Source organism: Saccostrea echinata, unplaced genomic scaffold (genome assembly GCF_033153115.1).
Source record: "Saccostrea echinata isolate AGI-Se365-2 ecotype Australia unplaced genomic scaffold, CSIRO_AGI_Sech_v1 ptg000030l, whole genome shotgun sequence".
NCBI lineage: Eukaryota > Metazoa > Mollusca > Bivalvia > Ostreida > Ostreidae > Saccostrea > Saccostrea echinata.
The window spans coordinates 3,697,220-3,719,487 of NW_026889779.1; the positions used below are offsets into that span (position 1 = coordinate 3,697,220).

The 22,268-nt window shown below is 32.2% G+C and overlaps 1 long non-coding RNA gene across 1 annotated transcript; it reads right to left on the bottom strand.

Annotated features, from left to right (window-relative positions):
- Nucleotides 1–437: 437 nt before the first annotated feature.
- LOC133196228 (uncharacterized) lies at nt 438–11,512 on the bottom strand. The gene is made up of 4 exons (XR_009722298.1): nt 11,476–11,512; nt 10,815–10,889; nt 6,477–6,874; nt 438–1,727 (listed from the first exon to the last, which is right to left on the bottom strand). It is a non-coding gene; the product is annotated as an uncharacterized LOC133196228 (long non-coding RNA).
- Between the last annotated feature and the right edge of the window lie 10,756 nt (nt 11,513–22,268).

Sequence of the window (22,268 nt, forward strand, 5' to 3'; positions counted from 1 at the left end):
TAGGGCCAGCCTGAGGCATGTTACCGGATATTGCAAATGCAAACAAAGAATCTTTTAAGATATACATAGATATTTGATAAAAATGAATACAAATTTACTTTATTAATTCATTTATATAATGAGAATATTTTATCACATTGAAGAATACGGACTAGGCTAGGAGATCAAATATTAAAACAGACTGATATATTTCAATTTTGGACCTCAAACATTACTTCCACAGAGACTTGAAATATAAATAGTAAATAATGCCTATCTCTTTACATATTTTCAAATTTGCTTTTTAAAAAAAAATGATAAAAAAGAACTTGTAATAAAAAAAACACCTGACCAGAAGGATCACTTGAATCTTTACAATTAATTTCATTAATAAGTCAACTAATTCTGAACAATATTTGCATATAATATACTGTTTACACAGATATAATTATGTGCCACACACAACCAAGTACAAATTCAAATTACTTCTCAAATAAGTAAAAACCCTCACAAAGACTTCAAAATGAAAACTGGACCTTTATGACTAGGCTTAATTCATCTTTTTCCATTAAAATCATTTATTATTTTAAAAAATTAAACTCACTTTGTTTCTTCAGAAAAGCTAGGGTGTACTTTTATGATCTTAAAATTATATGAATGAAAATCTAATACACTGAAGATGCCAAAAGCCAAAATGCTTGCCTGAGACATTTTGTGTCTACTGTTCTTAAAAAGATTGTTTTTAAAGATTTTCCCCCTCCATATTCCTATAAAAAATGTTGACACTTCTATACATGTACAATTTAAACCCTAATTTCAGTCCGTTTCTAACCCCAATGCCCATAAATTAAACAAATTTAAATGTTGACACATAGATACATGCAAAATGAAAACCTTACTTTTAGCCCCAATGTCTATAATTTGAACAAAATTAAATCCATATGATGTTGTAATGTTTGCATATGACTTTGATTTATGTCACCCTGCTAGTTTTTCACTTATATCTATTTTTATGCAAAACATATAACCCCTTCTGCAGCTCTACCCTTGCCTTAGGGGCAATGAAAAAAACTTGAATCTATGCTCATTAAGAAAACTCTTGGATAACATTTGTCTTATATGACCAAATAGATCATAAAATGAAAGTTTTTAAATGTCTTTGACATTATCCCATTTTTCATATTTCTTCATTATCTCCCCTTGGAAAAGGATGCAGCCCTTTATTTGAATAAGCTTTATAACTCCTTTTAAGCTGAGATACATTATACCAAATGTGGTTTACATTGACCAAATGTTAAAAAAAATTAGAAAATGTTAAAAGTTAATGGAGGTAAACACTCAAACATATAAATAATGCATTGTTGGACACCAAAGACTTCTTTTTATCAGAATTGTGCAATTGAACCTTTGCAATTGAGCCTTTGGATCAGGTGAGCTAAATTCCATATCCATGTTTAGCTATGGACCTTACTGTTAAACCAGGTGTGTTGTATCTCCTTGAAATAATTACACCATATACAAATGTAATTTTAAGGCAGTATGTTTTTAAATGTACTTTTAAAGCTTTAATTCAATTGTCACAGCAGATTTGGTGTAACTTCCAAGAAATATTTTCCGCATTGGCTGGCTCTCTCAGTTGGGCATTCAAGCACTCAAAATGGTTGCATGATTCGAACATTTTTTCTGATGAACACTAGGAATTTTCATTTGTCCTGGTTTTCTTCTTCAGCCCACCATCATGCATGCATCTATATTGAAATTAAATTTAAATGATCATTTAATCAAGCATGTTTTAAAAAAAAAACACTTCCAATCATAAAATCCTTCCTGCATATTTATACATTATCATTTTATAAACTGTATGTTGCCCTACAATGTACATGTACTTATGATGTGCTATTTTTGTTTTAAATGTAATCCTTATACATTCTACTGTTATATGTATATGTTAATTGTTATTTGTAAATGAAAATAAATTTCAAAATAACAATCATCTTGAGAGTACATGTATTGCATAAGCCTACTGGCAAGTCACAGTAATCTGGTTCCCAAAGGCTATAATTCTGTCAAAAATCAACAAAGTGTAATGAAATGCAAACTTGATCTGTAACTTATCCAGGTACACTCACATATACTTAAAATCAGCTGAATACACATGTATCTGCGAGTGTTTAGAAAAAAAAGATCCAGAAAACCAAGTGACGAAGACTGACAGACAGACTGATGGACAGATAAGGGGGAAACCTATACTCCCCTCCGGTGTCACTGGTAGGGGATTAAAATAATTACATACGGTGTGCAAATATTTTGAAGACTCTCTAAAACAGTAGTTTATTCATTAATTTAAAAATAAACATCATAAAAATATTGATCCCTAAGTACATGTGTACATGAACATGATGTGTCATATACATGTAGAACATGTAGAACATGCTTACTAAATAAATTAAAAGGAAAACCCCACTTTTCAGAGCATAGCTGTAATAAAACAAAGAAGTGTGGAAAACCAAATGGAACAGACTGACAGTTAGACCGTGAAGGAGAAAACCTATAGTCCCCTCCAGTTTCACCCACAGGGGACTAATAAAATAAGAAGTTTACACCCCCTCAAAAGTTAAAAGACCCAACTTTTTTTTAATTGAGAATTTTTTTTCTAAATAGTGATAATCTTACATTTGGTGATTAAAACAGAATATAAAATTTAAAACTAGATTCACATAAAATTATGATGAATAAAGAGTAAAGAAAACATTTTTTTAAACATTAGAAATTTTAATTGATCCTTTTTAGCAAATATTTTTCATCACTTGCATCATTCTTGCTATGGCAGATTAAAATTTGAAGAAAGTAATTATCAAGAATATTAGATGTAAAGGTTGCAGGGGCTTTTTAATGACAATATTGTGTGTAGGAAGTTTTCACATATATACACTGCGCTGTAGAAAGCCTGTCCATTGCTAGAATTCATTCACTATTCGGTGTCGCCTGCAGATCGGCACTGAGGGATCACTTTACCAAGCATCTGTCTGTGTCTAGCTGTCCGTCTGTCTGTCACACCCTATATCTCAAGAACTGTTAGAGGTATGGATTTGATATTTTGCACATACATTGCTTGGCACTACAGCTTTTGTAAATTATCATGGAGGTACCGACCTTGTGACCTTTGACCTTGACCTTTAAAATAGTTCATAGTGCTGATATACAACATATATTTGACATTTAAGAGGTAAGTCTATGCTATTTAGCATGTATACTATTTGTCATAAGGCAATATAAAAAATATCAGCATTACAATCCACTTGACCTTGACATTTGACCTAATTTGCAAAAAATATCTTGGGCAGTTAATTAAACTTATGAATATTGAATTTTGAGAGGCAGGGTTTAGATAATTAGCATTAATATATGTTCATGATCTCATGATTATGTACTTTGAAACCGGCTATGATATTCAGTTACCAGACAAACTTTAATATATTCAAATACTATGAAAATAAATCATGATGGGTATTTCACAATGGATCATGTAGACTAAGATTTGCAGTAAACACATGGTAAAGATAGACTGAAATCTCTTTTGAATGCTTATTGGAAAATGTTTAGCTCATGAAAAAGTACTTTGAAACTGTATAATATTCTGATACCACACAAACTTATACGTATTCAAAATACCATAAAAATACATCGGGATCAGTATTCAACAATGGATCGTGAAGACTGACAATGGTTGCAGTAAAGACAGACTGAAATCTTTTGGAGGATTGTTGGAAACAATTAATAAAATGATAAATAGTTATTTCTAATAAATTCAAATTTAAATGTTTATTTGACATGTCTTTGAGGGTTAAGGAACCATATTTTCTTTGATTGTCAGATTCTATTGCAGTCGTATACTTAATCCATGTATGTCTTTTTTTTTTTACAGGCAAATGCATGAACTATCAGTTTATCATACTTTATATATAGTAATTAAGTAAAAAGCTGACCATGCACTCATAGATTTGTTTACACCTGAAATGAAACTACAAAGCAGGTGACACATGTGTTCCTTGAAACATGTACTCTTGTTTAAATATGTTGTCTACATATACACTTAATGTCTTCAGCATATCCCTCTTATCGGTTAGATTTACAAAATTAACTGACATGTCTGCTTTTAACAGATTTTATCTAAAAGTCTCTAATGATTTTATTGCAATTATAAATTCATTAAATCTATATGTCCTTTATTTGTCACACATAGTCTTTTAATTAGGGGTGTATTGTTATACCAGTTAATAATACATGTATGGAGATACCTTTCAACTGAAGTTGGTTTCCAGTTAAAAGCAATAAATTATCTTAACTCTTTTTTTTATTTGTCAATTTAAAAATTAGAAAAGAATTCAAGTCATCGTAAAGTACACTGTACTTTACAAAATGTAATTTCTTTTTTTTGTTTTTTTTTTTTTTTGTTTGTTTTTGTTTTGAGATATAGAATTTTGTATTAATTATTCTATAAATAATAATTATATTTAGGCCAAACAAAAAAATATGTGTGGTTCCGGTTACACTTCCAAAAAAATTAGGGTAGGTAGGTAGGGATTTTTTTTTTATTTTTTTTTTTTAACAAAATGATTTTCTTAATTTTTTTCTAAATAATACCTATCACTGCTTTGCAAATGGCATTTAGATGTGGTGTGATAATATACTAGTCAATATTGGTCGGGGACACCTATATGCTAGCTTGCTTTGGATTTAACACTATTAAACACTTGCAATATGTTTTGCAAGGAGGCCGTCATTGCTGAAACTAAAACTTAAACTGGAGCCATTGATGGAAATCAAAATTCCGGAAAAAATATGAAAATTGCCAAAAAAAAAGTTAGGGTCGGGGGTATAAAATAGGGAAGGTCGGGTAACCGGAACCACACATATTTTTTTATTTGGCCTTATAAACAAACCTTATTTCATAATGATTGAAGAATGCATTTATTCCTAACAATTTTACAGTGAAAACTTTTATGATTTTTTATATTCTACAGTGGAACACGTAGAACAGAAGTAAAAAAAAAAGTGATATGCATCAATATATATCATAAAACACAATTAAGTCAAAATATTGTCATGATTAATTTTTTTTTGCATTTCGATACTCATCCCTACTTTTAACTCAATGAATCTTTACTCTAGACTTTGTAATTTTTGAATGAGAAAGCATTTATGAGATTAGATTCAAAGCAAAGCTAGGGGCTGACAACAAAACAAGAGGCCTATGGGCCACAACACTCACCTGAGTCACTTTGGCCCTGCTGTTCTGCAACAGGTTTTCCCCCAATATACATGTATTTCTATGTAAAATTTTGATTGTATTTTGTGGCCCCATCATATATATAGTGGCCATTATTTGTTAAAAAAAAATGAATCTACGCTACCAGAGGATGCTTCCACATTAATATGATTCATCATGGCTTTGTAGTTCTTGAGAAGAATTAAGCGTTTTAAAGATTTACCCAATATAATCCCTATATTGTGCCCCAGAAAGCTTGCACCTAATTTTCATCTTTTCTAGTCCAATATTTCTTGAGAAGAAGATATTTAAATTTTTTTCCTATATATTTCAATGTAAAAGTTTGATCCCCTATTGTGCCCCACCCTACCCCCGGGGGACATGTTTTGAACAATTTGCAATCTACACTACCTCAGGAAGCTTTCAACTACATTTTATCTTTACTAGTCCAGTAGTCTTGAGAAGAAGATTTTTAAAGATTTTTTTTCCCTATATATTTCAATGTAAAACATCCATTCCCTATTGAGGCCTCACCTTACCCCCAGGGGCCATGATCTGAACAATTCATCATCTACAATTCCTTAGGCAGCATTTATATAAGTTTCAGCTTTTCTGCCACAGTGGTTCTTGAGAAGGAGATATCTAAAGATTTTTCCTATAAGTAAGTAAGTATTGTGGCCCCATCGTGCCCCCCCCACCCCACCCCCCCCCCAGTGGCAAGATTTAAATAATTTAGAATCTACACTACCTCAGGAAGCTTCCATATAAGTTTCAGCTTTTCTGTCTCATTGCTTCTTGAAAAAAGATGTTACAATGACCCCACCCTATTTGCATTTTCCTGATGATCTCCCCTTGGAAGGGAAATTGGCCCTTCATTTTAACAATTTAGAATCCCCTTTACTCAAGAATGTTTTGTACTTTGCTTAAATTTGGCCAAGTGGTTCTTGAGAAGAAGTTGAAAATGTGAAAAGTTTACAGATGGACGGACAGACATGTGATCAGAAAAGCTCATTTGAGCTTTCATCTCAGGTGAGCTAAAAACTCAAAAAGAGGGAGGGGGTGTAAAGTCATACATGCACCTTGTCCTTTAGCTTTCATGAAAATTGAAAATATATGTATTTAAAAAAATCAATAAGAGAAACTACATGTAAAAATTAGTTAAAATTAAATGGTAGTAATCATAATTGTTAGGTTATTAACAATCAAGATAAATGTTTAATTCAATTACCAATAAAGAGATCCAAGTTTAAAGCCATATTTCCAAAGGTTGATTCTTTGTCATCAAAACTCCTAAAATCCGTCTTAGTCTTAACTTGCACATCTTCCTTGAATTTTTGACAATCATGATTTTTGTTAATTTTGTCAGTTCAACAGTATTTCCTGACTTTATGGAAGTCTGAAGAAAGTCCTGAGGATTACACTCTACTATTCTTTTTTTTCACACTCCCATGGAAGTTATTCTGATTTGTCATATTTGGTTTCTCACAATCCTTAAATCTTTCTAATGTGGCTATACATGCTTCCTTTAAACTTGGTTGATATCATGATTGTGTTCTATAATCCACCACAAGCTGTAGAACAGACGTCCTTCTTCTTACAGGGTTTGTTGCTAAGAAATGTTCATAACTGAAAAGATAAAGTGATTCCCATCTATTAGAATGTTGAAGACCTTTAATGAAATATCAAGATTACAAACAGTATTCAAGCTCAAAAGAGGTGGGATGAGTTATCATGGAGGAATAAGCATCCCCTGTCAACTAGTTACACCTGCTGTGAGCTCCTTGTCATAATAGGGTGAATGGATAAATCTGTAGACACTTCAGTATGAAAATAACAGCCTAACAATTTCTGTATGAAAACATCAGTAAACACTTGACTTATCTGTAGACTGTATTTGTTAACAAGGTCATTGTAACAAACACAGAATTTGCAAAATGTTGGCTATACCTGTATCATCAACTTATTTGCCAATAGCTTGCCTCATTTTAGTTATTGTTTGTACTTGGTACACATGCTCTTGCCCTTTGAATCAAATGGGAGACTTAAACTCCATATGCAGGTGATAATGCTACATAAGTAAGAGAAGTTAATAATAGAAAAATTAAAGTTACGTGTTTATCATAAAGTTTAATTGTTACCTTGCCATTAATGTCTTTAGTAAAAAATTTAAATATGAAACAGATGTATAAGCCTCTGTGGTGTCTTCAATTTTGAGTTCAAAGAGATATATATGTGAATGAAAAAAATTAAATATAATGAATAGTGATCAATCTAAGAAAACCTATAAGCAATACAAATCTGTGAAGTGCCTGGCAAAAAACAAGGACCCTCTGGAAATTCCAGAGGTGGGATCAGATGTCTAGGAGGAGTAAGCATCCTCTGTTAACCGGTCACACCTGAATAAGTTAATGTAGGAATAAAAATGAATAATTACTATCCATTGATAAAGCATCATCAGTATATCATTATACATAATATATCTAGTAATGTACCATTAGTATGTATAGGACAGGAAATACAAAATATAGTTATTTATAAAACAGTGTATTTTCAACTTCAGGTCATCATATTAAGAAAAATCCTATATTTCCAAACATTGAGGAGGACTGGTGGCTTTCATTTGTTTCATTGTATTTAATCATGTAAATAATGTACCTGACCACAAACATATGGCATGTGGCTTACATGTAATCGTGCTATATTACGCATGCATCAAAATTTAATTCTAATTATTGCTTTGCTTAGTGTTCACACGGAGTTAATGCAAAGAAATTTGATGCGCAGTAAATTAATTTGAATTAACTTATTTGCATAAATTCTCCATGTGAATGTGGTTCAAATTTAATTTGTATTAACTTACGTTCAATTCGAATTAAACCCTCCTTGTGAAGACGACATAAAATGTACATATCTCATACTGTACACCCTCAACAAAGTTTCACAACCAGTTAATACATATTCTTTTCAGCTGTCAAAATCACATTCGCATGATTAAAATGAAAGTGAATGTTAAGTTGAATACCGATCCCGATTAGACTAAAGACAATTAAAGGACTGTTAAGGACCCTCTATACACTAAATCAAAAATGTTTTTAGTCCAAGATAAATAAATTGAATACTTTATTTGCATGTGTTTTCTCACTTAAATAAACAATGTGTAGAGATTTCTGTTCATCAATATTTTAATGTCTTTGAATATTTTTCTTAGGGTGTAATGTACCCTATGCTGAACATGTTGAAATTCAAGAAAGTAAAGTAGATCTGATTAGCTCATTATGTATGCCTTTATATAATATGATTTTCTTATTCAATTGTTAAGAATGCTTGCATTAACTAAAATTCAATAACAGACTGCTAGGATTTCAATAGATTTATTAAATTTGATTTAGACCCCAGGGCGAATTAGTCTCTATCTCCATAAAATACCATAAAATCAGAGCTCTTTGGTGTACAGTATATTCAAGTGGAATATAATTTAAAATTGACATAGAGTGTAATTGATTTGTATGTGAAAACTGAAATTAAAATAATCATGGAGGGTAAAAAATTGGGAAGGGGTTACAATCTTTCAGATTTCTTCTAATTCCATCAAAAAATATATACAGAGAGCTTAATTTATGCAATCTAAGTAATACACAGATGATAACATTTCTTGTTCATTTGAAATTACATATAATATTCTTGGCACACAGACTTGTTCACTATCAACAACATGTTTACCTTTTAAATGAAATTTTAATATCTGGTTAAAGTGGTAACAGATACTCTTTATTAACAAACTTCTCTTAACATAATTGATCACTCAGGTTTACAGGGTCTGCCAGTCAATCGATATCAAACATTAATTAATAATGATTCCCTCTAAAAGATTATGAGGCCCCTTATATTTTTTGTTGTTATTGTCTTGTCTTTTATTGTCTTGTTTAGTATTTTTAATACACTTACAAACAACTTGTTCCTTAACACTAAATAATGATTTAAGTTGACTTTGGTCTGAGTAATTACTGTGCTTTTCCAGTCACTGCACTTAAAAATACTAAATGCATCTGCTGTAAGTTTTACTCGCATTAAGGTGTTGATTATATACTGTAGAAGCACAAATTTTCGTGGGGATAAAATTTTGTTATTTGTTATCTGAGAAGGTTTTGTGGGCATTAAATTTCGTTGTTACGAATGTAACCCTACTCATTATACTGAAATGTAAAATTTCATGTGGGATTTAATTTCGTTGAATAGATAATGTTAACAATTATGGTTAACAATGAACAACTGTCGAAATAAAGGAATGTTTCTGCTTTAAAAGCATATACATGTATTGTATATATATATATGCATGTATATATATAAAATGTAGCTTCTCTGGCCTTTCTATTGATAATGTAAATAAGTGAGCAGAGTCATCTGGTGTGATTACATTTTTTATTACTTTGAGGGGAAAAATCATAAAACCTGTTGAAATTTTTGATTTTTTTATTCTACCGGTAATTGCTAATAGATCCAGTTTTACATAATGCCAATGTTAGCTTCACTAATTTATGCATAATTAATCCCATATTCAAAAAAAAACAAAAATGACTTTTCCCTGCATTTTCCAGTGCCTCATGTTAGAGTGGGAGTGAGTTAAAAAAAACTGCAAGATTTCAAACAGCTGCAAATCTCTGTTATTTATGTCTCTATGATGTACACCCTTGATGACAGAAAACTTTTGAAGGATTTTGAATATTTGTAAATGTTCAATCATAATTCCATATAACATACTTGTATTCTCTGCATTTGGAAAATCTTAATTTTCATTTATTTTTTTTTTTAAATCCCTGAATGGAAGTAAATCTCTTCATTTTGAATTTCAGTGGTTGCATTATACCCCAATAAATACATGTATAAGTGTGTATCCCTCCTTCTTTGTTTTTGTTTTTTTTTGTTTTGTTTTTTTTGTTTTTGTTTTTTTTTTTTTGCTGAAAATAAAAGTGTGCACACAATAAAAGAGAATTTATAGTAGTTCTTATTTGTTTAATATATTAATACATTACATGGTATACCCCAATGACAACAATGGCCAATGGTGTAGTATTAATTATCTGTCCTATTTATTATGGAAAATAGCTAAATAATGAAAATTATTGGTATGACTGTCAGTTGCAAACATCTTTTTTTTTAATATCCCATTTAAATAATTTTATTTTACTCTTTATCTGGACTACATGTATCACTGGTGAAGTTCCATCTTTGTCCTTTAAACTGAACCTTTAATTTTTTTATACTGGCACAATTAACTGATAACATACAGACTTAATTTTAAATTTATTGATCCTCCCAAATATTTGCCGGTCTTGGGCCAACAGACTGTCATTAAGGTAAATAAATATTACATGTAAAACACTGATTCATGACTGTAGTATGAAACAATGCAGGAAAAGGTATACAGATCATGCTGATACACAAACACATTATCATGAACATGAACTCAGATCATTAGAACTTCAGGTAGTGTTTGTTTTTTTCCTGACATGTAGCTTAAATTAATTATACTATTAAATGAATGAATATTATATAATTGCATTCATACCATAAACTTCTCCCTGCTGTGTTCTGGGAATCCATGAACATTGATAATTTTCTGATCCGAAATCAATGAATCTACCTGAAATGTATTATAATAATAACATCAGTTTTAAAACATGAATTCCAGGATGATAAATAAATAGGAAAATATTCTTTAATGACTGTAACTTAGTAGAAGTCGCATCATTTTCATGAATCATCACAGTCAGGGACCTATATACTAGTATATAGGTCCCTGTCACAGCTATATTTACATATTCTCTCAAAATTGTCCCAGTGCAATAATGAGTGCATGTCAATAAAATGACAAGTATCAATCTTTAAATTCTCATACTTTGAAATCTTTGTACATTAAAATTAGGGCATGTCACTGTCTAAATGCACAGCATGTCTTTGACATAAATATCAACTTATATTATAAGCTGCACTATATCTTCAGTTTGTCAGGGCTAGAAGATCACGTTGACGCAGGAACCTATACATGCTTAACAATTATATCATTATGTCCCTGGGAGAAGTAAACAGCTGCCCCCCCCCCCTCCCCTTTCATAATTTAAATGTGCAGAAATTATTTCTAATATTCACGCCTCAGAAGTACATGTGTTTTTTTAGTTGACAGCTTAATGTGTACACAATATTAACAATGATTTTAGTAGCCCACGTACCTATATATAACCCAGGCAGACTGAACGTTTCCCCTGCCCATAACACATGGCGTGACCGACTCTACTTTCGTTTTTAATACGAAACCTTCGAACTTGACATGACACATAAACAAGATGCGAAACGCAAGAAAACATTTAAAATTTTTGACAATATATTTTGCTACACATTGCAAAAGATCAACGTTGATTCAATAAAATTGAAATATTAGATGCAGAAATAGTTTCTCTCCGCGAGTACAACAAATGCCAATACGGAACGTGTTTATTTTCCCAGAGACATACATGTAGATATAGAAAAAAATTTCTTTATGTTTTTACTAACATTAATAATAATAACTTTTAGTATATTGGTTAAAACCATTTATACTGCAATCATGCAACGATGCACATTGTAACTATACAGCATATACATGTATACATACCGTAGGAAAAATATTGAGTAGACAATAATGCCGTAATGTCATAATGGACACATATCTTTACTCATTAATTCATAGGCCATATTTAATACATAAAATTTTTCATTTATTTATTTACAGATTTTTTACTTACCTTTTACAAAGTTTACTTCGTCCTCATGTACATGACTAAGTGTGAAAGGGGTACTGTATTATGATGTCATTTACGACGTCATTTGATGTAACGAGCATGCGCACTCGCAATGTGTGTAAGTCTCGCCGAGAAGAAAAAATGATGGATCCGTGGTCATCTTATACACACTCATTACACAGATCTCATGCATCCGGTCAAATTAACACTTCATTTTTTTGAAATGGGATGCATCCTAGGACATTTTCCAGTTGATTTATGATAAAATCCAACTGAACACCACCATTTCGTGTTCATTTGGATTTTTCCGTGTTCATTTAAACGTGTGCCGTCTAAAGCACGTGTCCAATTGACAGGGTTTACAAACACACACACACCCTCACACACACACACACACACAAAAACCACACAGTTTACTTCTTCGCAAGTACTTGACATTGCTTTTCTGTGGCTTGATTTACATACTTTTACCTGTGTCTATCTATTATAATATTTTATTTGCGCTGTCCAAAGGCAGCTGCCCATCCTTGAAAAAGGGAATGCATGCGAACCTTCGTTTATTCTTTTCTTTCAGCAGTTTCGGAAATATTCCAACATCGAAGTTATCAGCTACATGTATTAATTTATCATTTGTTTTTCAAAATTGCAGCTTGTTCCGACACATGAGTATATTAGGATCTACGGGTTATTGAACAGACAGCATGTTATAACGATGTTTTATACGTGTTAACCTATACATCTTCACAATTTCAAGGTTTTGTGATATTGTTTCTCTTCACAGCCTTTTTAAATAGGGACTATTTCACAAAACCTTGACATTGTGAAGATGTAAAGATTAATGCGTAGATGACCTACAATCTACTTGGTCATTTCACGATGTTTTAGAGACGTTTATATTAATTCATTCCCGTGGTAGACAAGAAGAAAAGGTACTACCTGGTTAATAAAGGATTTCGCGGAAAAGGAAAAAAAAAACTAGTACTTCATGGTAAAGAAGGATTTTTCGCGGAAAAGAAATGTGCACTCATGGAAAAATGTAACAGCGCAATTGAGGAATGTTTCTGGGTTTTTTTTTCCAGAAAAGGGAGTGAGGTGTTCCATACCAACACAAAAAAAGAAAAAAAATAGATCGACCCAAAGGACAAAACCTTATTTTAAAAAAAAAAACTAACCCAAAACTGAAAAACCTATTTTGAAAGGGGGATGTCTCTTTACCTTCCTACATATCTTACCAACTTTACAAAGTTTACTTGACCCGTCCCCGTTCATATTTTTGGTATTTTACTATATGAATTTTATACAAGTGGTGGGTGTTGGGGTGGGGTCCGGATCCCCCCCCCCCCCACACACCTTACGGATCCCTTACTGCTTCCTCTAAGTAATCGATACCTTTGTGACGACAACCTATGCAAGCGTGTGTTTTAAGAAAGCTCTAAACACCAACGAAGAACATTTTTTTAGACTCTGAGAACATTTTATCATATAATGGTGTACTACATTATGAGCTAATCTAGTTCATTTCCAGGATAAAGTGAGTGCCTTATTTCCCCAGGAAAATTGTTCGAAGACAATCGAGTGTTAATGAACAGAAGTCACTGTTATTTACTTAATTGGTAATCAATATGTAAATACTGTATTCAATTACTTTATCTTGGTCTAATATAATGTTAAGAATACCTTGATTTAATATTGCGAACCTAAGTTAACCCTTGAAAGTAGATAGCCCTTTATTCATAACAAACAGAAAGCAATATTAATTTTATTTTGCTATTCGGAGGAAAGAAAGACAGTGCAGTTGATACTTTTTACATGTTTTATTTGCTGGGGATCTATTCAATGAGAACTTTTATTACATGAAATATGTAAAATTCCTGTATCACATACAGTAGGCGTAGAAATTAAAAGCAAAATTGTTCTACATTTAGTCTATTCATAATTAATTAAGTGTATATTTTCAAGATGACAAAAAGTAAAAAAAAAAAAAAAGGTTGACGTGGAAAAAGTATCATTATGTTCATCGTGGTAAAATTTAAGTAAAACTTTACCATTTACATTACGTGTGGATAAACTGAGAGTTTAAACAGGTAAACCCGAATATGTACACAAGCAAAAAAAAAAAAATCTAAAACGGGGGGGGGGGTGACGGTACATATTGTCGTTTTGTACATATTTTCGTCGACGACAATATGTACCCATCCTCACTGTACATATTGTCGTCCATCGGTACATATTGTCGCCGGCTGAAAAGTTACACATGTACATATTGTCGCTGGCGACGTTATGTGCCCCACCCTCACTGTACATATTGTCGCCCAACAAATATTAATGCTTAAATATTTATTTTGTTTTTGTTTTTGGTAGTTTTGTGAATGTAATTGGTGTGCTAATCACACTGACTTGTTTCGTATGCTATTTCAAACAGCGTGATTGTGACGGTACATTTTGTCGTCCTGTTCATATTGTCGCCGGCGACAATGTGTACCTACTCTTACTGCGTATATTGTCGTCCATCAGAACATGTCGCGTGACAATGCACGGCAATGCTCCATATAAATATAGCCAGAGAAACCAAAAACTTCAAAATGGTCATATACACTTAATTTGATCGCCGAAATATGGCTGAAATATTGCCGACTAGGCGTTAAACAGCCATAATTAATGAATCAATCCATTTAAATATGACTAATCGTTGCTTTGATGTGTTTTTAGAAGATAATTTTTAAAGAATTTTCCACATATTCATATGTAAAACTTTGATCGCCCATTGTGTCCCCACCCTAAGCCCGGTTTGCTTTGAAGAAACTTGAATCTGCGCTACCTGAGGATATTTCTATATAAACATCACTCATCACGGACCTACTGCTGTTTTCTGTGGTGGATCCAGAAATTTCAGAACGGGGGGGGGGGGGGGGGGGAGGGGTGTGTGCGGGCGGTTCAGATTTTTTTTTTTTTTTGACAAGGAAAATAATTTTAAGTCATTTGTATGTAAAGGTGTGTTCCTATATATGTTAAATAAATTATTTAATCATAAAATTTTACCTGTGGACTAAATTGAGAGTATATACAAGTTAAACAAACTTAATTTACCAAAGCAGAACAAAAAATTAAACCACCCGGAAGGGGGGGGGGTGCTACATCTTTCTGGTTTTTTGAGAGGATTTTTAAAGATTTTCTGTATATATTCATATGTAAAACTTTGATCACCCATTCTGGCCCCACCCAACCCCTGGGTCACGATTTGAACAAAATTGGTTTTTTGTGTTTGTTTGTTTGTTGTTATAATGTCCATCTCGAGAATTTTTCATTCGTATGTAGACGTCACCATTTGCCGTTGGAGGGCTGCAAATTTAGACCTATACTTGGCACTCAGGGTCATTGAGTAATTAGGGATCTTTTTCGTGCCAGCACCTCAAAAATTGAACGTACGCTATGTAACGAAGCTTTCACATAAGTATCATCTCTTCTGACCAAGTACTTCTTGAAAAAGAAAAAAACTTTTAAGGTACACAGGGCATATCATCATTTATTCTACAAATATTCCTATTCTAAGAAAAAGGTCATGCAAACTGACATGGTTTCTGAAAATTTGAAAAATGGGGAATTTAGTATTTTTGAGATCTTTAAGGCTAAATAACAAAAATTGTCCGTGGAAAATTTCCAAATCTAATGTGTGTTTTTATACTGGAGAATTAGCAGTGTCATCTCATGAAAAAATATCGGTGGGCTTTTAATCCTATTTTTAGTAACATGTATCTATAAATAGATTTATTTTAGAAAAATGTAAAAAAAAAAAAATCAAATTTTGGCAAAGTTTTAGATGTCATTGCTGGATAATTAGGAAGTATATTGAAAAATTTAAGATGTTAATGACAGTAGCTGGACACCACTAGCTGGAGTGGACAATGGTTGAGGGGGATTTCCATTTCTATTTATAGTATCAAGACCTAAATATAGATATGTCTCTGAATATTGGGAAAAATGACAGTTTTATGCTAATTGGAAGCTTCATAGAAAAAGTCTTAACAAATATTAAGCTTTCTACAATATGCCTTCAAAAAGAAAATGTGCTTGTACAATAATTGATACAATATTGAGGATTGACTCTTGTTTCTTTTTATAGCAACAATGGTCTAAAAATAGATTCCTCGAATTATCGAGAAAATGTAGATTCTTGCACTTTTTCAGGCAATGTTGGATGGAAAAAAATGCAGACTAACTGTTATAAACCTAGTGCGACTGACAAGTACTAGAAACCATTTACTGAAATACACACTATTTGAAGGGGGTTCCCTTTTATATTTTTAGCACAAACACCCATAAATAGAAACATCTCAGCATATGAGGAAAAATTACAATTTTCCACCAGTTGTAAGCGTCATTGAAAAAGTATTCACAAAATATACTGCTGTCTACAATATGTCATGAACAAGAACATTTGGGCAAATAATAATTGACACAATATTGAAGATGGACTCTCTTTTCTTTTCATAGCAACAGTTGTCTAAAAATAGATGCAGTGAGTTATTTAGAAAATATAGATTCTTGCACTATTTCAGACATTATGGATTGAAAATTTGAATACTCTCTATTATAAACATTATGTGACTGACAAGTACTAGAAACCAATGACTGAAATGCAAAATGTTTCAAGGGGATTCCCATTTCTATTTTTAGCACAAAAAATAAAAACTTAAATATGTCTTAGTATATGAGGTAAAATAAAAATTTTCCACATACTGGAAGCTTCATTAAATTTTTTTACAAACATATTGCTATCTACAATACTTCAATAATAACAGGAACAGTTGTTTATACAACACTTTACATGTACATATTATTGAAGGTAGCTCACAATTCTTTTTTAGCAACAGTTGTCTAAAAATAGATGCTGTATTATGTAAATTCGCACTATTTGAGATATCATGGATGGAAAATTTGCAGACTAACTGAATGGTGAAAACGAAATGAAATATGGAGATAACGAACAGTATTCAAGCTCGAAGTCCATTTAGACAATACAAATCGGAAGCAGAGCAAACACGGGCCTCCAAAAACATCAGAGGTGGAATCAGTTGCCATGGAGGAGTGAGCATTCCCTGCCGACCGATCACACCCGCTGTGTGCTCCTTGTCATGATCAAAAAACAAAAACAAAAAAACCCGGAAAAATCCGTAGACACTTCAGTGTGTAAATAATTTCCTAAGAATTAGTATGAAAAACGTCAGTCAGCATTTGACTTATTGATAGGTTGTATTTGCTGACAAGGTCATTGTACCGACCATAAAACTTGCCAAATGATGACTTCAAACGAGACTGTTGATATCCTTGTTTCATCAACTTGTTTGTCAATAGCTTGCCTCGTTTTAACAGTCATGTGAGAATAACCCTGTAACGGATCAATGAAATGGCAATTTAACAAGAGACCCAAGGGCCTAGGATCGCTCTTCTGATAAATTTTACAACCGTATCACTTCTATTCTAAGCTTTTTAGTACATGTATGTTATATATTTAGATAAAGCCTTGAAATCCCAAAAGTTGCTCTGTGACCAACCTTTTGGATAAACTCTGTGAATTTAATGATTGTAAACCTCTTATAATTTGGAATAATTAGATATTGCCTTAAAAATCCAAAGCTGGGTCACCGTGACCTATTTTTGTTTACACATTTCGAGGACCCAAGATGCTTTAACTGACAGTTTGATGACTCTAAGCCTCTTATTATCAGAAATATTTAGATATAGCTGTGAAATTCCAAAATTAAGTCACTGTGACCTACCTTTAGGTTAACATAGTCTGGGATCCCGTGATGAATCAAATAAGAAATTATTAGCCTCTTACTCTTTCAAATATTTAGATATTCCCTTAAAAATCCAAGTGACCTACTTTTGTTTGACACATCCTGTGGACCCAAGATGCATCACGTGACAAAGTTTGATGAATCTAAGCCAATTACCATCTGAAATATTTAAATATCGTCATGAAATTCTAAAAGTAGATCATGGTGATCTACCTTTTAGTAGGTACATTCAGGGACTCAAGATGCATCAACTGACAATGTTTAATGATTCTAGGTTTCATAGTGTCCAAAATATGCCTCTAAAATGATTTGAAAATAAATACCGACAAATTTAAATGCAACTTACAAGGTTTAATCAGTCTAAACCTCTTAGTATCTAAAATAATGACAGTAATTTATTTGAAAATGATTAGCCATAAAATTCAGAAAGTAGGTCATGGTGACTTACTTTTCTACTTTTTCGTTGACACATTTTAAGGCCCCATGATGCATCGACTGATAAGTTTTGATGATTAGAGACTTCAAAGTGTCCGAGATATGCATCAAAATAAAATGAAGGATGAATGCATGCAAAATTCAAAAAAGGTCATCGTGACCTACTTTTGAGTCAACTTGACATGAGGTCCTAAGATGCATCATTTGAAAAAAATCTTAATTCCAGTCATTATATTGGGCAATATAATAATACCCCAGGGTGATGCCTTGACCAATTTTTAATCTACATCATATTTTCATCCATGTTAGCATATAATTAAGTTTTGTGATAATCTGCCCAGTGGTTCTTAAGAAGAGGATTTTTTTTTAGCAACCACTACTTTTACCTAAGCTGATCACCTGTTGTCCGTCATCCGTCCGTTTGTCCGTCCGTCTGTAAACTTTTCACATTTTCAACTTCTTCTCAAGAACCACTAGGTGAATTTTAAAAACCTTATTACAAAGCATTCTTGAGTGAAGGGGAGTTTAAATTGTTAAAATTAAAGGCCAAGCCCCATTGCAAGGGGAGAAAATCAATAAGGAACAAAAAAAAGCATGGGGTCATTAAAACATATTCTCAAGAACCAGTGGGCCAGAAAAGCTGAAACTTATGTGGAAGCTTCTGGATCGAGGTAGTGTAAATTCTAAATTATTCAAATCATGGCCCCCGGGGGTAGGATGGGCCCACAATAGGGAAGCAAAGTTTTAAATTGAAATATATATGAAAATTTTTAAAAATCTTCTTAAGAACCACTGGGCCAGAAAAGCTGAAACTTATGTGGAAGCTTCCAGATGTAGTGTAGCTTCTAAATTGTTCAAATCATTTCATGACCCCCAGGGGTAGGGTGGGCCATAATAAGTATGACAAGGGGAGGGGGATCTGGTGAGTAACAGGAGGGACAAAGTTACTCAGCTGAGCCTTGTAGTCCATGGGCCTCTTGTTTCCCTAATTATCTCTCCTTGTTCAAGGGACACATCCCTATGTTTGGTATCAACCAACACGCTCTGTGACAAATTTGACAAAAATTGGCCAAAAGTTTCTATAGATATGGTCCATATTCCAAAAAGTTGACGCAGACCACAGAAACGGCCACAGAATAAGCTCTTTGAGTCTTTGGCTAAAAAGAATTATAGAGAGAAAATAAACTTTGAGATGAAAATACATTGCTCAAAGACAAGAATTAGGACAATCAGGAATCGGAAAAATAATTAGTTTAGTAATCAGTAATCAGCAACAACACTGAAAGTAGATGCATATGGTCCATATTGTCTAAAAGAAAATTCCAATGATAATTGATGTCTTCTGCAAGTTTTAATTAAAATACAGAAAAATGCACAGGTTCATGACGTCACAATTGGTAATTAGGAGATCATATATAAGCTAGAAGTATCTGATGAGACTGTAGCTCTATCGGTTTGTACTTATAAAAAAGGAAAAGGAAAGAAGCATCTTGACTTGAAACATTGGAACAGCATTAGGTAGAATAATGATCCTTGGTTTAGTCTCTTTTTGTGGCAAGATTTATTGCAATCAGACTAAATCTGTAGGAGAAGTAGCCTTTAGAAAAAAAATTACAGACAGTTTTATTTCTATTAAGCATAGCAAAATCATTCATCAAAATCAAAAAAAGAAAAGGATAGACAGTTTGTATTTATGTTTAGTCTACTTGCATGTTATATGAAAATCAGACCAAAACTGTAGGAGGGTAGCATTTTAAAAGTATTTCACAGAAATTTTTATTTTTACTAAACATGGCAGCACTGTTCATCGAAATCCAAAACCAATTTATAGAATTATATATCTTAGTGTAATTTATTTGTGTGCCAGGTTATATTGAAATTAAAAAAAAAACAGTAGGAGGAGTAGCGTTTTGAAAGTGTTTTAAAGAAATTTCTATTTTTAGTAACCATGGCAACACCATTCATCAAAATCAAAAACTGATGAATAGAATTATGTATCTTAAAGTAGTCTACTTGTGTGCCAAGTTATATTGAAATCAGCCCAAAACTGTAAGTGGAGTAGCATTTAGAAACATTGTTCACAGATAGACGGACAGACAGATGGACAGACGACGGACACCTTACTATCACATAAGCTCTTCTGGTCTCTGACCAGTTGAGCTAAAATGTGTATGATCTTTCTGCATGTGAATTTAAATGGTTGGAAAAGCATTTATTTAGTTTCTGACCATAATTTCATATTAAAAAAAAATACAGGGCTAAATTTGTATTTAAACTGTTCCTTCTTCTTTGCCCTTTACAATATCTGATATAGTGCAAGAATCTACATTTTCTCTGTAATTCGCAGCATCTCTTTTCAGACAATTATAGCTTTAAAAAGAATTGAGTATCTACCTTCAATAATATATAAAGTGTTGTCTAGTCACATGTTCTTGATGTTAACAGATTGTAGAGGGCAGTTTATTTGTAAATACATTTTCTATGAGTTTCTGATTGGTGGAAAATTATCTTTACTGTCTGTAAATAGTGCCAGAATCTACATAGTAAATGGTCACTAGTGCTTTTCTTTTACATATTGGTTATAACAGTAACTGTTAGGATGCAAAGTTTTCATCCATTATGTGTGAAATAATGCAAGAATTTACATATTTTGGATAACTCACAGCATTTTGATATTTTTTGACAATTTTGCTATTATAAAAAATGAAAGTTCACCCCTAAAATAGTGTCAAATATTAATTGACTAACTGTTCTTAATTGTTAATGATATATTGTAGAGAGCAGTTTATTTTGTAATTTTTTTTTCTGTGAAGCTTATTTACTGAAGAATTGTTATTTATTCTCATATATTGGGACGTAAATTTTAATGTGTTTGATTCTATAAATAGAAATGGGAACCCCCTTCAAATACAGGGCATTACAGTAAATGGTCACTAGTACTTGTCAGTTCCTGTTGTTAAAATATTGTAGATAGCAAATTGTTTGTAAATATTGTTTATGAAGCTTCCAGTATGTGGAAATTTTTATTTTACCTCATATACTAAGACATATTTAAGTTTTTATTTTTTGTGCTAAAAATAGAAATGGGAATCCCCTTGAAACATTTTGCATTTCAGTCATTGGTTTCTAGTACTTGTCAGTCACATAATGTTTATAATAGAGAGTATTCAAATTTTCAATCCATAATGTCTGAAATAGTGCAAGAATCTATATTTTCTAAATAACTCACTGCATCTATTTTTAGACAACTGTTGCTATGAAAAGAAAAGAGAGTCCATCTTCAATATTGTGTCAATTATTAATTACCCAAATGTTCTTGTTCATGACATATTGTAGACAGCAGTATATTTTGTGAATACTTTTTCATTGACACCTACAACTGGTGGAAAATTGTAATTTTTCCTCATATGCTGAGATGTTTCTATTTATGGGTGTTTGTGCTAAAAATAGAAAAGGGAACCCCCTTCAAATAGTGTGTATTTCAGTAAATGGTTTCTAGTACTTGTCAGTCGCACTAGGTTTATAACAGTTAGTCTGCATTTTTTCCATCCAACATTGCCTGAAAAAGTGCAAGAATCTACATTTTCTCGATAATTCGAGGAATCTATTTTTTGACCATTGTTGCTATAAAAAGAAACAAGAGTCGATCCTCAATATTGTATCAATTATTGTACAAACACATTTTCTTTTTGAAGGCATATTGTAGAAAGTTTAATATTTTTTAAGACTTTTTCTATGAAGCTTCCAATTAGCATAAAACTGTCATTTTTCCCAATATTCAGAGACATATCTATATTTAGGTGCTTGATACTATAAATAGAAATGGGAATCCCCCTCAACCATGGTCCATTCCAGCTAGTGGTGTCCAGCTACTGTCATTAACATCTTAAATTTTTCAATATACTTCCTAATTATCCAGCAATGATATCTAAAACTTTGCCAAAATTTGATTTTTTACATTTTTCTAAAATAAATCTATTTATAGATACATGTTACTAAAAATAAGATTAA